Raw genomic sequence first — 13,531 nt, forward strand, 5'->3', positions numbered from 1 at the left:
CATCCACACAGAGTGTTTCTGAAATAACTCGCCTGTTTCATGGTGCAGATACCCTTTTATTTTTATGAAATCATAACAATCCTCACAGAGTCCAAGACACACATCACTACAGGACACCCCTTTGCTTTTTAAAGCTCTGAGTCCATTTTTTTCTTTCTCTGGCACACAAAGTGAAGTGTAATCTCCACAGCCAGCTGTTCAAATCACACAGATCTCCAGCTGTTTATGTGTTATGAACTTATTAACAGTGTGTAAAATGGTTGATCAAGCCCTTAGCTCAGCTTCCTGCTTTCTGCTCTCACCATAGGTATTATATATATATTATATAGGTATATTTAGTGTTATCTGTGGGTATCTTTCAAGTTTTCTTCTTGTATACTGCTCAAATTTTTGTCCAATAAATTTGTGAAAAAAAACTCTGCCTCTGAGGATGGAGGTGGCTAAAGTTACTGGCTGGACACTTCGGTAGCACTGTTGACATTTTGTTTTTGACTATGTATAGGATTATTATGTAATTACAGCCGATATAGAAAGTGTTTTTTGAGGAAATCGATGCGTCCATGTGTTACTTCACTTGTCAGTAGTCCGTCAATTTGTTGCAGGGTGTGTGTGTGTGTGTGTGTGTGTGTGTGTGTGTGTGTCTGTAATGCAACTGATACTATGTCGCCTAAGTGACAGATTCTACTCATAGGCACTTTAAACTGAAAACAAATCTGATGTATACATTAATTGACCATCACTGGAAACTATGTCAACAATGACTGTGTATAACGTCACAATATATATATATATACACTGTATATGGGTATGTTTACACACATATATATGTGTATATATATTAATATATTTCTTTTCATTAATTCATTTTCAATATAAAAGCATGATTTCTTTCAGGTCCCATGTGGAGAGCTCATAACATAGCACTGTAGTGCACGCTAAACTGTTAGCATGGACCCTGGTATCACCTAACATACAGCACATACACTGTCAGCATGGAGCACTTGAGAAATCTACTTAGGCCACAAAGATGGTTTCACTTAGAAGACAGGTTGACCCTCCAACAACTTCTTTCTTTAAAGCTAAACAAACAAACCTGACCCGTAATCAGCGCTATCAGGTTTCAAACTCCCGTTTGCACCACACTGACACTGCAGCAATGCCTGAGGTGTGCCAGCAGGGAGACGGGCACAGACATACCACAGGGGTATGGAGACCTTGACCGGAGGAAAGCGTCTGAGGGGTAGGGCAGTTGGAAAGCTTTCCTCTACTCTCTCAGCGAGAGCATTGCCACATAGCAGCAGACGTGACACTGCACCGCCTCCAAGCTGCCGTATTTAACCGCACGCCGGCTCGGCAGCTGTTTATAACTCACTTTTAGCACAGAAACCATCATCACTCTTTGGAGATGAACCTTGATGAAGTTACACAGGGAGTGGGAGGTGTGTGTGGGTGCATGACTGTGTGTCATTTTTTTTTTTTTATTCTTTTATACAATATGTGATAATTAAAGTCCTCTAAACTTTGTCATGAATTCACTGGAGATGCTTTGGCTGCAAACTTTTGAATTTGATGGAATCTAAATGGGGTTTTGATCATTTTAAGATTCTACTTATTTAGAAATGGTTGTGATTATATGAATAACTAATGTATCTATGGAGACTCAGTGGGAATAATGCGCTCTTACACTGTCACGCTGTGTCTTGCTCAGGCTCAAAGCTGTAGAGGAAATATTTGCAGTGATATTCTTGCTTAAAACTGTACACCTTTCTGCCAACACATAAAAAAAGACCATCTCTGTCTCAGTCTGTGCTAATCACAGTGGCATGTGCCAGTGGCATTTATTGATAATAGCAGGAAATACATTGAATTTAATTGTATAAACTCTGACAACCATCTCTGTCTAAATGATGGTTGTCATCACTCTGAATATGAGTTTTAATTTCTTTTTTCTCAATGCTGAAAATAGCTCATTATGTTTGTGTTTTACAGGCTTTTGGCACAGGTTAGTGAAAGGTGTCACTGCCAAAAATGCTGCAAGACCAAAAAAAAACTGCAACTGAAACATTTGGCGTCAAAGAAGTTGTTCTTGTTATTTAGTAGAGGAGAATAAGCAAGAATCCGAGCTCCAAATCCGAGATGCTGCTGGCTGCTTTTAACTCTGTCTCTGGTGAGTGATAATTCTGCAGTATGACCAAACTATACATGTATAATCTGTCTGGGTGATTTACAAAGAAGTGTTTTAAGAAGCACAAAAAAAGAAAAAAAAACAGTTTAATTACAAAGTATTTTCAATCAAGGTGGTTGCAAGTTTCCTCAAGTTAAGTATAAAACTTTTTAAAGCCTTTGAAATGAAGCTGTGGACACACACACACCATAAAATCCACATCACTACTGATTTCTCGCCAGAGCAGCAAGAACACCACGTTTCACCAGGGTTCACATTTCCTCTATTTATATACATTACTTTTCACGGGTGTTTAATAAAGACACTGTGACAATTTTAATTGGGTCTTAAAATTTGAAGTTATTGCATTTTCCAAAAAAATCCCTATGTCTTTATAGGCAGTTCAGACTGACTCCAGGCAAGGTATCACAACTGGATGGGGTCCTGATTGGCTCCCCTCATTAAAAGCAAACTGAAATGTTTCCAAACAGGGCAGCAGAAAAACTGGCAACTCATTCAACAGCAGGTTTACCTAATCTGAATTGGAGGAGCTGCTGTTGTCATTGTCAGTCCATATTAGGACCAGTTTGCTTATCAACCCCTGACTGAACTTCATTTACTGTGTTTCGAATAGAAAATAAAAGAATACAATAAAATAAATGTTTCTCAGCTGGAGTAACAGCACTTTACATTTGAAATCTGAAAATATGATTATGGAACCTTTGAGGGCAACCTGCAAATACTTGAAGTACCTACAGTACAAACCTAATATGTTAAAAAAGTGCCGCAAAAATTCAAAAGAACGTTCGGCCTATTATATCAGCTGCAGACGACCACGACCTGCTTACTTGTGAAATCTCAACTGAACTGATGCACATCTGTCATTTGGATTGGATGAGATCTATGCAGCAGACAGCTGCCAAAGTCAAGTAGCATACTGGTCTGTCTCTCACAATAGCCTCCATTATGCTCTTATGTCTTCTGCATATAAACTACTGTCTGCACCATACCCAAAATCAAACGTAGAATACATTACAAGGTACATTTCTTTACAAAAACAGACCAAGGAAGTGAAGATACATGCAAACACACACACACAAATTTAGAGATGAATATTTGTTGAGACACTGGAGTGATATTAAAAGCTCCTTTTTTCTTGCATTTTTCTCACTTTTCAGGAACGTCTTGAACAATACAATCTTTGAGAGAGCAAACCTCTTATCGTGGCACATATCCTAACATGCTAATTACCCCACACACAGTTTGAGTTCATTTATTATGCATGAAATAATCTAATATGATGACTGTGATAATTATGCGCACATAGATAAGATAAAAGAGTAGTAACCAATTATGGCGCGGGAGTTGGGAAAAGTAATTATTCTTTGTAGTGGAAAGAAGTCTTGGTTTGGAAAAGGGGGCTCAGTCTGCTTTTTTTCCACTCAGTTCACAGTGCTGCAATTAACATGTGGAATCATGTCTGCACTCCCTGATAATGTTGAAGGAATATTTTCTTGATTAAGCATACAGTAACACAGACACTGGGCCTTGTTGTTTTAAGGCTTTAAGGATGTGGAAGCATTTCACTGAGTGGTTAACTGTAAAAATAATTCAGTAGCAGTATAGAACCTGCTTAGTTTATAAATTGCTTTCTGCATAGATTCATTTACAGCAACGTGTCTGTTATGATAATTGTGCATGCTCGCTTCCCTGAGCCTCTTCACACACTCCAGAAATCTGACATGTTTACATTACGACTTGAAAGGCAACACGACTCGATGCCTCGGGTCTCGTCGGCAGCAGCAAATCAGAAAGGACACTAAAAACGAAGGAGTGGTGCTTAAAGCCGAGCGTTCGCAAATCAGACGTGTGTCGCGGAGTCATTAAATATTACCACTTCTAAAAATCAGAGCTGGCGTGCGGTTAGCCCACGCCACTGTACAAACATACTTAACACAGCACAGCTTTCTTTGACAAATTATGTGCCTGCCACTGCAAATCACAGGAAACAGAGACTTGCACAGTAATTTAATTTTTCTGTGACTGGTTTGGCTTGAATTTTTGTTGTAAATCAAACTTTTATGTGATGGAATGTGGCAGCCTGGAAACAGAGTTTAACAGGGCTTAATATGTCCACATGCATTTTGCTCATAGGGAACGGAGAGAACTGTGTCACAGCCTTCTCTTGGACACTTTGGATAAGATGCAAACTTTATGAATGAGTCATTGCTGCAGAAAACAGTAAAAGTACAGAGGAAAGAAAATGTAACAGAATTAATAAACAGAGCAAATGAAGGTTATATAAGCACATGAAAAAATACTCATGCTGAATTTGTACAATATAAACAGACATTAACTGAAGAAGAATTGTCTTGGTGACCTCTAACTAAAACCACATTTAAGTGACTCAGGAGTGCACACGTCATCTTCACACTCATCCGGAAACCTCTGTCACCCATTACCCAGTCCAAGTCTCCCTTGGACTGCTGTAGTTGACTCATGATTACTTGCAGACTCTAAGCTTTAGGCCAAACATGATACTGTGAGACCAGACTTCTCCAGAAAACAGCTCTCACAAACAATACCAAATCACTTTTAACAGGAGTGCCAGATTCACATTCACACCAAACATCAGCACTAAATGGGGGGGGTGCAGTTGATCCAGCAGTCGTCTCAAAACAGGAAAGAGAAAAATGCTGAATATAAAAGCAAAGAAAGAGACTGTCGGCTCTATGTGTGCTCTGTAGCTTTAAACTGGAGGTTAATGTCAGTGGCACTCATGTTTCCTTACACTCTCAGCAAAGTCATAATGTTCTGAATGTAATGAAGTGAGGAAAGGAGAAAGCAAGGACGATGAATACAGCCAAGACAGCAATCGCTGCATTCCATGTGGTTTGTTCGGACAGCTGATGTTCGCAGTAATCAAGCTACTGTATGATTCTGTCTAAATGACTTTTTTCACAGACGTGTTCGGATATTAAGCAACGTCCCTCACATCACTTGCAAAAGCACAAAAGAAATACATTCACCGAGCTAATTAATTCTTCTTGTAAAACTCTGTTTAAACTGTAGTATGCTGCATTAGGTTATACACGATACATTCCCTGGCTTTAAAACAAGTAACCATGAAAGACATCGAGGTTTTAAGGCTGTTTTAAAGTAAAACAACAGGACAGATGAACTGACTTTGAAATGCATTGGATCATCAAAGCATTAAAGTAAATGTAACTGAAATGCAGTGGGTGTGTCTGGTGTATTATAGACTAGCACTTTGCTTAAGAGGTGTTAAATATATGTGTATCTATAATACACTCTGTAAATGAATTGAAAGTGTGAAACTAGCACACAAGCAGTACATTTTTACATGACAATCACACTGTCCCGACAACAATATAGAGAACACTCAATGGAATGATATAGAGTGTAATGTGTTTCCAACCCTCAGCCCATTTATATGTACACCATTTGTTTTGCCAGTCATGTTTTGGGGAAAACACTATGTCTGCCATGTTTGTCTGGGCAATATGCAAAATTTAATATCACGATACAGTCCAGCAATATTATCGGCTACCTTGTCACATGCCAAGGTACAATGTACAGTAAGCAAAGCAGTGAGATGAGGGTTGGACTCAGTAGCAGGGCAGACTGTGCAAAACTGCAAAAAAAACAAAAAAAAGGTTTTTTTTTCGATATAATGAGAAATATCGCATATGTCGGGAAATATGATATTCAATATTATCGAATATCAGCCCAAGCCAAGACAGTACATACACAATGTAGAACACCATGGGACTAAATCCTGAGTCCCGCGTGTGGTTAAGTTTAAGCAACAAAAGCACTTTGGCTAAAATTAGGGAAAACGGTTTTGGTTTCAGGTTACTGTTACTAACTATTTTGATGTTTAGCCAAGGACCACCCTCTTTCTCTAACTTTAACCAAGTGATGTGAATGCCCAAACGCAACCATTAAAAAATGTTCAGTCATGCTTTATTTGCAATGAGGAGATTGAGGAGATACTGTATTGCAAAAGAGGATACTGTAGAAAACCAATTAAATAAGCTATCAAATAATGTTTTGCCAATATATTTAATAAGAACATTTTGCAACTTAGCAGATATAGTCATTAAAAATGTTTCCTTATTAGCTTGATTGGGTGGCATTACATTAGTCTCAACATGTTTTTGCTCTCAGTAGTATCAGTAGTATACTGTATGAGCACAATTTCTAGGAGACAGGATTGTTGTGTCTGGTCACTGTACACTTCCTGTTCCAAAATGTGTCTTTTGTTATTTTGTATTGTACCATATTATGTAGCATTAGCAGCATTTTAATTTAAAAGCTAGTGGCTAAACAGTTAAACTCCGCAGTAACATGGGATTTTGTATTACAGTAGCAGAGGCATGGAGATGCTTTGGGCGCTGATATGAACTGATATGAATCCGGCAATGAGACATCCAGAACGCCAAAAACCTTAATGAAATATTACACAGGAATAAAGCAGTGTAGACCTCCTTTAATATTTTAAGAGTGACAAGTCTTGTGAAACACCATAAAAGATGTAGCCTTCCCCAGGAAAATGAAATGCACTATGACTGAAGCCTGTGCTGCCATAAAATCATGGCACTTTTATAGCAGGGGACAGGACTACATAAAGGAAGTCATTTGCAGCTAATAAGAGCGATCACTGAAATGCATTAGGGCAAATTATTCTGTCCTTGCCACTGTGCAATGCTTTTACTAAAGTCTGTTGATAAGCTGCTGTTTCACCTAAGAGCTTATACACTAAAGTGTTTCATCAGTTATCTGCAAAGACCACTTGGAGATTAACAACAAGGTATACAAATGGATTTGAAGAGAAAGCCACTTTTGTTGAAGTCTAATGTCAAAATAAAGGAGCAGCTATAGACTGAGTGAAAATATTGTCCTTCAGATCAATGGTGTCCTGGAGAGCAATAGGCTGAAACATTCAGATGAGATGTGAGTGGCAGAACACACAACAGCTCGTCACACTTGAATATCTTTGGAAAGGATTCTGAAAAATGGAACTGTGCTCAAGTAAATAGCCTTTGGAGGTCACAACTTCAGCGCTGTTGCATTTCTACTCAGAGTGTAGCCGACTTCAGTAGACCGCTCTGCCAATAATCACAGTGGGCTGATTTCAATCAACCACTATTTTAAAGAGGCACATTTTTTATCTCTATTGCACACTTTTCACATGTTGTCTTGTATCTTGGGCTCCCAACCTGTCTCCTGCACTAGCTCCTCTGTGTATTAATACAGTACCCAAGAGTGAAGAAACAGCAACATCAGGAGGTAGCCTAATCAGGGAAGTAAAAAGCACTTCACAGTGCTGTTATAAGTTAGCTCAGTGTTCACAAAAATAGCTTCCGTTGATGTGTACTTGGTGTTAAAACTTTGTAATAAGAGTAACTCTGACTCACAGGAGGAGGAACAACAGCTTTCCTGCTGGCAACAGTACTGCAGTGCTGCAAAACAGCTGGTACTGTACCTGCAGTAGCTACAGACACACTGAAGTCTAAGTAAGAAAAACATACTTATTTTACAATGGCAGTTTTGCAAGGTGCCAATCTGCGAGCTGTAAACATTTCTATTTGGAAAGACAGATCTGCTGTCACTTTCATGATCAGCGTATTAATGCATGGTGTAAAGTTGGTGCTATTAGAATGGAAAAAGCAGCACTGATGACATTTCACTCTTAACTAAGTTTTAAAGAGTATTTCACTGTGGGAGATTTTCAATAGCTGTGACACCAGTTTGGCCCATGCATTTATTCGTTTTCAAAGGAAGCACAAATATGCAGCCACACAGTGCTTGGTGGGATTTTCTCTGCTATGATCTGCTGTTGAATTCAAATCAAATATTTTGAACCTCACCCAGCTCAGCTGTTAGCAGGACTCTCAAATATAATAAATTCAGGATTTACTGGCAGGCTTCATATTTCTCTGTGTGAAGCTCTACTCATTTATTAGGATTATCTACATTCCACCAGAGATAAGAACCAAAGGCACAATGAGGTTTAGAGTCTTGTTAAAGGTCTGTAAACGCAGAATATATAATAAGATGCTGCTAATTTGATTTTGTGCTTGATCCTTGAATAATAACCACCAGTGTCTAAAAATAATGTTTTAATTGTTTTTAGTGCAAAAATAATGGCATCAAAAGCAATTTATACTAACAATATGAATACTGAAGACATAAGAGAATAGAAATAGCCTACTTCTTACATATCTTTGAAATGCATTTCACCCACAGCAAACACTGTATCTGTGTGTGCATCCTGCTGGTGAAAAGGCGTATTTGATTCCTTTATTCTATGCCATGACTTCAACTTAGTTTATGGAATGTTTCCCTGCTGGGTTTTCATTTCCTCTGTCTGAAAAAAAGGAAGGCAATCAGAGTACTGATGCTAAAATCATTACCTAATGACTAAAGCCTTTGTATGACTTCCTCCATGCTGCGACATTCATTGTTCAACCACACATCTCATTTAATTGTGTGGAGAGGAGCATCTCTGAAAGTTTGTTTGAGGACTGTCTGCAGGGCAGGTCTGCAGAAGTCCAATCAATCACTAAGTCACATCCAGAGAGATAATATGGATTTTTCTAACATTGAGGTATTCCTTTTGTCAACAGAGGATGCTCTGATGCTATCAGCAAAAACAAGCTGCTGTTGTGTAGTAAAGCAGCACAACATGTGATTCGTCACAAACTACATGTATTTTGAAAGTAGCATATGCTTATTAAGAATGCTCTGATAGAACTTACATTGTTATACATATCTATAGAGTCACCTTTCCTGTACAAACTGTGAATGTGTAAACATCAAAGGGATCTCTGCGCTGTGGCAAAACACTTTTTGAGTATTTCTATTAAATTTTGATTAAAGGCAAATTGTAGTTTTGTTAGTCTTGTTTCTATTTCAAACAAAGGAAATGTATTTTAATGTCACCCCTTGTTGCCCCAGCAATAATGCTGACAATGTTAAATTACTGTCTGACTGCAGTTTTCAAACTTGTTAACCATACCCTATGCAACATTGTATTTTCATGACATCTCTATGTCCTTCCAGAAACAAAGCTTTGTGATGTTGACAGTATGGAGGATCATTAAATTTGCCTGCTCCTCCTCTTGGAGCATAAATCAAGCCAATCCATCTCCCTCTGACCCAGCTCCCTGGTGGCTTACTTAGAGCCATGCCAATGCAGCACTGGCTGTGGAATGAGCAAGGGTAAGCATGCAAGGGCTGTCCTTAAGCTGAGCTGTCTGACGGTATAAACAGGCCTCTGCCTCATCTTGAGAGCAATAGGGATCAAGTGGGCTTAGTGGGCATGACCTGTGAGGACCCAGACAGGGCTGAAAAATGCAACACAAGACAATTGTCTTAAGGATTGCTGCACTATTGAACAGGAGAAAACTAGCAAACATCACATTGCTCACGGGCCCGGAACAGGACCTAGATGCACTCCGCTAAGGATTCCCAGCAGATTAAAGCTTTATGAATAATTCTGATCTTCCTCGCTCTTCTTCCAGCTTTATTTAAGAAAATCAGGCCTTCAAAAACAATTAGACATAACACAATCTGATCACTAAAAAGTGAAATCCTGCAATGTAAGGCCTATTAGTCTTACAGGGCCCTCACGAAAATCTTAGATCTTCTCAAAAAAGGATGTATTGGTGTCTGCGGCCCCATGCAGGGTGGAATTAGAGGCAAAGGCGAAGGAAATTACAAGACATTTGCACGTGGTTTAATTTCCTCAATTGCTTTATGGTCATACATAAATGCTTAAATTGGTTTGTAACATATGCTCTCTTCGCTCTGTTTACTTCTTTCATTTAGTGTGACTGAATCACTTTATTAGTGATTATCCCCCCAAAAGCCGCTGGAATGCACAGCATCACACCTCATCGTGTAATTTACCCATATAGTAGGAATGGGAATATGCAAATAGTGTGTCAGAGTATTTTGCAGCACCAAATATGCCCCCAGGCTGCTTGTCCAATGACACAAATCATCAATTAAGATCTCAGCAGGGTTTGGGGATAAACTAAATTGGCATTATCCCTATCTGACAATATGTAGAGCCATGTGGGGTACAGCACAACAAAGAACAAACATCACTGAGGGTGATTTGGTGGTGATGCGTTTCAACTCATGTGTTTATGTGTGTGTGTGTGTGCGTGTGTGTGTGTGTGTGTGTGTGTGTGTGTGTGGGTGTGTGTGTATGTGCACAGTCAAAACTAATTCCCAGCTGAATCATCCACTTTGAGACAATGACATAGGTACACCATCATTTGAATAGTGTTAAAGGTAACAGACCCTCTTTTGGTCTTTCAACAGCGACTCGACTCAACAGCTACAACAACAACAACAACAGTGTCTTTCAAAGCATTTACTTTCACAGGGGGCGCGAGTTTGGCTCCTCATGGGATTTTCACGCTCAGCACTCTGCACCTGCCGAATGTGTTTGATGGAGGGAAATAAAGTGGTCTAAATCGCCATTGTGATTTCTCAGGGAAGCAGATGATTAGTAAACAAATGGTTCAGGCATATTTAATTAAGCTAATGTACTCACAGATATTCCCAGTACTCAGAGTATAGTCACTTACTGTGAGGGACCTTGACTTTGAAATATACGATTGTAGCATTTTGCAACTGACAGATGACAACAAACTGTGACACAAAAGTAAAATTGATTTTATATTTCCTGAACTTTTTTCTTAAATGTACATCTGTTTGCCAAATCTGGGCATGTATTGGTTCAGCTATGTGATATCTGATGGGCTCAGATCATAGCTGATGACGGCTGAATGGATGAGTGGACTTGGTGTAGCTCAAAGAACGACCAAAACACAGCAAACAACCTGCAAATCTGTGCATTTTTAATTGCGAGATCATTAAATTCAAATCAAACAGGGCCCCAAGTGTTCAAGGCAAGCTGCTACCTGACAGACACTGACGACATTTCATGCCAGTCAAAAGTCTCCTATGAGTGAAATAGTCATTTGGGCAATTGTGGTATAAACCGGTGAGCTGAAAAAAGAAAGTGGTGAGTGGCACACAAAGAAGGCCAGTGTTCGGTCTAGAGGGGTTTTGCAGGGCAGGGTAGGCTGAGCGTAAACATTAGACCTCACTAAGATGCAGATAGTTTTAGCAAAACACATTTCAATTAAAGATGGAGGAGAATTCATAAAGAAATGCGGACAGGATTAAACTCCCTGTTTGACCTTTTAAAACAGTGACAAAGGAGGGAAATACCTCTGTTGCTTTGTATGAGTCTGGAATAAACGCAAGGCATTAGTTGTTTAGCTTTGAAAAAAACTGCTGTTCAGAAAATGGAGAAGTTATACATGTAAATTGACTGCATATTTTTTTGTTTAAATTTAAACTATCAATGAAAAACTAAATTTCCAGCTAAAGCTGTTTTTCCCTTTTCAGTTTGACGTTAATATGTTGGGATTATTTGTTTATTTTGTTACAAACACACACACACACACACACACACACACACACACACACACAGACACAACAGTCTAGAATAAAATTTATTATGAACAAAGCAAAATGTTGAATTAACTTGGGTCAACACTGAGTGTAAGTTATTTTACACTGAAAATCTAAAACTTAACCAGTCCATTTTTTTTACTCCAATTGGTTAAAACACAACACGTAACTTCAACATTAAGAAAATCGCAATAGCAGCGAAAAGACAACACAACACGGTGTTTACAAGGAAGATTCAACACAATCATATTGATTGTTAATTTATAAATCATCTAACCGCGATGGGGCATTCCGCTGCTAACTGACAAAGCCGCAGAAATAAAACGCCAGCTCCCCGCAGCTCTGCGCTCATTCTGTCCAGTCCACTCACTATTATTATTAGTCTCTAAATTGCAACCTTTTTGCACAAAAGCATCCGCCGCGAGATTCAATACATCCTAGATACCTGCATCACAAACCGACATTTTTTTAATCCAAACGCCGCATCAAGCAAAAGAAAAAAAATCCACTGGTCTTTCAGTCCAGCACAAAAATGCATCTCCTCTCCTTTCCCTCTCTCTTTTTTCTCCCCCTCCTCTACTTCCCCTTCCCTCCCTCCCTCTCTCTCTCTTTCTCTCTCCCTCTCTCTCTCTCTCTCTCTCTCTCTCTCTCTCCCTCCCTCACTCTCTCTCTTTCCCTCCCTCTCTCCCTCTCTCTCTCTCTCTCCCTCACTCTGGCCCGGCTGGCTGTCTGACTGTATGAATAATGTCCTGCTTTTTGTAATGAAGGGGGGGGAAGGGGAAAAAAGGACGCTGAAGTGGAAAAGCCCTGCTCCCATGCACTGACATTGAAAATGAATGACAGCTTACCTGCATGCCAATCTTCATCAGACTGACACTGGGCTGACAGCACAGCCTATACTCCTCCACACAGCCGGTGACGTCAGCCATGCCAGGCCCCTCCCACCTCCATCTCCTTCTCCGCTCCCCGTTTTCCCAACACCGGGCCGCTGATGCCTTCCAGTGTCCATGGGAAATACGGCAATCACATGTGGACCTCCATGAGACAGGTAACGACATCAACTGGAGAAAAGACATGATTCTGGTGTTCAGGTTGAATGGCAGTGCCTCACTTGGAGGTGATGAAACACTATAAAGACAAACACCTGTTTCAATCCTTTGTGGTTGTTCCAGATCAATTTACACATAATTTAAATATCTATAAGAATCCAGAACCAAAAATGTTAATATAAACCACAAATGCACTAATAATGTCGCTATCACATTGTGCACAGATACCGTGTTTAAAATGGAAACAAAATGAAAAAAAGCATCACATCGTGTTATTCAATTATCACATTTTCATCCAATTCTTTTGTGAGAATGAGCCAACAGCATCTCTGATGGAAAACAGGAGAATGTGACACAGACTGTGAGGAAAAGAGTTGTGCAACCTACAATTACTTTAGCCTAAGAGAGACAAGTTTCAGGTTTTGTCTTATTTGTTGCAAGAAACTTGGTTAAACTTGGCTGCAAATGTCCCCACTGTGGGACTAATAAAGGGATATCTTATCTTTTCTTATTTTATCATATCTTGAATTATCTTAACCCCATGTTAACTATGCTAATGAACTCCTGCAGGTAAATAGCATCTAAGTCAATCTGGCCTATATTTTAGATCACTGAGAATACTGTATAAAACCAGTGTACGATGTACAATCCATTTCAAGATTTGTTTATTTATTTAGTCATCTAGCTAATATTTGCTGTTATCTTCTCATACCCTTTCAGGTTTTGGTGAGGTCAGGTCAGGTCCAGAGACCAAGGCCAGGTTGCCAGTCAGGGCCTATAAGACTTAAAGACAAAT

General features: G+C 39.3%; 1 protein-coding gene across 2 annotated transcripts in view; it reads right to left on the reverse strand.

The window, feature by feature from the left end:
- Nucleotides 1-13,531, reverse strand: part of LOC130182205 (homeobox protein PKNOX2-like) — a 99,088-nt gene that overhangs the window by 83,986 nt on the left and 1,571 nt on the right. The window contains exon 2 of one of the 2 annotated variants that reach the window (XM_056396927.1): nucleotides 12,535-12,747. The gene's annotated coding sequence lies outside the window, so the exon portion shown is untranslated. Of the gene's footprint in view, nucleotides 1-12,131; nucleotides 12,247-12,534; nucleotides 12,748-13,531 lie in introns of those variants that run through there. The other variant, XM_056396925.1, reaches the window with a different exon arrangement.

Source organism: Seriola aureovittata, chromosome 15 (assembly GCF_021018895.1).
Source record: "Seriola aureovittata isolate HTS-2021-v1 ecotype China chromosome 15, ASM2101889v1, whole genome shotgun sequence".
In the NCBI taxonomy this organism is placed as follows: Eukaryota; Metazoa; Chordata; class Actinopteri; order Carangiformes; family Carangidae; genus Seriola; species Seriola aureovittata.